The 2,647-nt window shown below is 41.1% G+C and overlaps 2 non-coding genes across 2 annotated transcripts; both read left to right on the top strand.

Moving 5' to 3' along the window:
• The first annotated feature begins 1,171 nt into the window (after positions 1–1,171).
• TRNAP-CGG lies at positions 1,172–1,243 on the top strand. Its single transcript has one exon. It is a non-coding gene; the product is annotated as a tRNA-Pro (tRNA).
• A 397-nt stretch (positions 1,244–1,640) lies between these two features.
• Positions 1,641–1,714, top strand: TRNAN-GUU. Its single transcript has one exon. It is a non-coding gene; the product is annotated as a tRNA-Asn (tRNA).
• Positions 1,715–2,647: the final 933 nt, after the last annotated feature.

A 2,647-nucleotide genomic window follows, 5' to 3' on the forward strand; every position in this document is an offset into this window, starting at 1 on the left:
TATCCTTCAGAGGGATAGTCCAATGCTCAAACCACTACTTCATACAGCCTCTCATACACACACACACACACACACACATGTAGGTGTATAAATGACTTGAAGGCACACAACAACACTCTCTCTCTCTCTCTCTCTCTCTCTCTCTCTCTCACACACACACACACACATATGAGAGGCAGTGTGGTGTAGTGGTTTGAGCATTTGGCCTATGACCCTGGAGTCCAGGATACGAATCCTGGCTCAGCCATATAAACCCACTGGGTAACCTTGGGCAAGTCACACTCTTTCAGCCTTAGAGGATGGCAATGGCAACCGGCCTCTGAAGAAACCTGCCAAGAAAACCCTGTGATAGGGTTGTCATAAGATGGAAATTACTTGAAGGCACACAACAACAACAACAACACACACACACACATATATCTACACACACACCTGTACATACATATATGTGAGTCTATAAACTGTCATTTTTGCCAGGCAAACATCCGGGCAACAGTGATTAATGGCTGCATTAGCAGATGGGGGGGAAAGGCACTCTGCACATTCCCAAAGACACTGTTTTCCTTACTGTTACTTCCCTACGTTCTTGGGCTGAGTTTGGAGGAAAAGATGGGAATGCCCAAGTGTCAACAACAAATGGGGCCCTATCCTCAAAGCCTGCTTGCTTTATTTATTTACTCATTTATTTTCTATGCTGCCTTTCTCCCAGAAAGGGACCCAAGGCGGCTCAGAAATAATAATAAAAACCCCTCTTTCAATAACTTATTGCAACAAGATATAAAATGACAAACATTACTCAAACCTTTTCTTCTCAGTGCTAAGTCCTGGATCATCTTAATTTGATGCAAAAGGGAGAGACTGCATTCCGGTTTCTGGAATCTGGATTTCTTTATTCCTCCTTCTCTGTTTTAAGGATCAGAATGCAAGGAGTTTTTCCAACAAGGCGCCATTTGTGAAAGTCAGACATTCATTGCCTGGGAGGAGCAAAGGGACGAAAGGCAGTTAAAAGCAACAGCAGCCATGCAGGAAAAAGAAATCCCAAACCTATCTTATTATATCAATACCTTCATAAGATCAGAGTTTGCAAGGAATAGGAGGAAAGACTTCCATACAATTGTGTTTCCTTTTGCAATTGTGAAAAGCGAATGGCGGAAAGCTGCTTTCTGAAGCCGGCTCGTTGGTCTAGGGGTATGATTCTCGCTTCGGGTGCGAGAGGTCCCGGGTTCAAATCCCGGACGAGCCCTGTTTTTTTTTAATTCCCCCCATCAATTTTTTAATTTTTCTATTTGTTCTTGCAAAACAGCTTCAGGGTCCAATCACTTAAAATGCAGCTGGAAAAGATTATGCCATAAAAAAACCCATTGTCTTGAAATCTTTTGGCATGCCATATTTATTTATTTCCAAAGCCATCATTTTGCAAAATAATGTCTAAAACAAACTATGAGAGGCGTGGAAATAAAATGATCAGGAGTCCTGAGACTAAACTGCAAAGCAAGGAAGGAAAGCCGGGGCATAAATATACACTGGAGACATTGCAAGGGCTGCAAAGAGGCAACAAAAACACATCTTTGTTGGGCAATTTCTGCAAAACGAGCTGCTCTGATGGATGTCTGACCGATAGAACGAGCCAGATGCATGGAGTCTCTGTGGCGCAATCGGTTAGCGCGTTCGGCTGTTAACCGAAAGGTTGGTGGTTCGAGCCCACCCAGGGACGACTTATCTTTTAAATAATAAGCACTATATAAAACATAATTATATTTTTCTATATAATTTTAAAATAAATTTCCCTTCCAATTTGAACTCACACAGTCATGAGAACCCACCCTTAACACTTTTTCAACTTAAAAAATAATTTTATTTGATAATTCCACTTTTCCTCTTGCCCCTATATAATTTCCCTGACCAGCCTTAATTAGGACACAAAGCAAATACACATACATACATACATGCATACACACACCCCTACAGTGTGTGTGTGTGTATCCCTACAGTTTCCAGTTCTTCCTTTTAAACCAAAGTTTTTAACTTTTTGGGTATACTATGAGAGCTGGCATGGTATAGTGATCTGAGTGTTGGACTGTTGTCCAAAACATATTAATAATTAATATGTTAATAATTTAATTGTATTGCTTTATTGTAGGTCAGTAGGTTTGTGGGATATTGTGTTTCATTGTATTTTAAAGTTCGTTTAATGCTGTCAGCCGCCTCAATCTAATTGGAGATTTATACATAACGTTTTATTATTGTTATTATTATTATTGCAGAAATAATCCAGTTTTAACTGCCCTGGCTCAATGCTAGGGAATGCTGGGGACTGTAGTTTTGTGAGACATTGAGCCTTCTCTGTCAGAGAGCTCTGGTGCAGCAATGAACTACAGTTCCCAGGATTCCCTAGCACTGAGGCAGAGCAGTTAAAGCAGTCTCAAACTGGATTATTTCTGCAGTGTGTGTTGGGCCTATGACTCTGGTACCAGGGTTTGAATCCTGGCTGGGTCATATAAACCCACTGGGTGACCTTGAGCAAGTCACTCTCTCTCTCTCTCTGAAAACCTGGTGATAAGGTTTGCCTTGATATAGCATTTCTATAGCACCTTGGGAGATATTTCCAAGCATGAACAGCTTCTCTGCAAAGGAATAGGCTGCCTTT

Source organism: Sceloporus undulatus, unplaced genomic scaffold, assembly GCF_019175285.1.
Source record: "Sceloporus undulatus isolate JIND9_A2432 ecotype Alabama unplaced genomic scaffold, SceUnd_v1.1 scaffold_9300, whole genome shotgun sequence".
NCBI lineage: Eukaryota > Metazoa > Chordata > Lepidosauria > Squamata > Phrynosomatidae > Sceloporus > Sceloporus undulatus.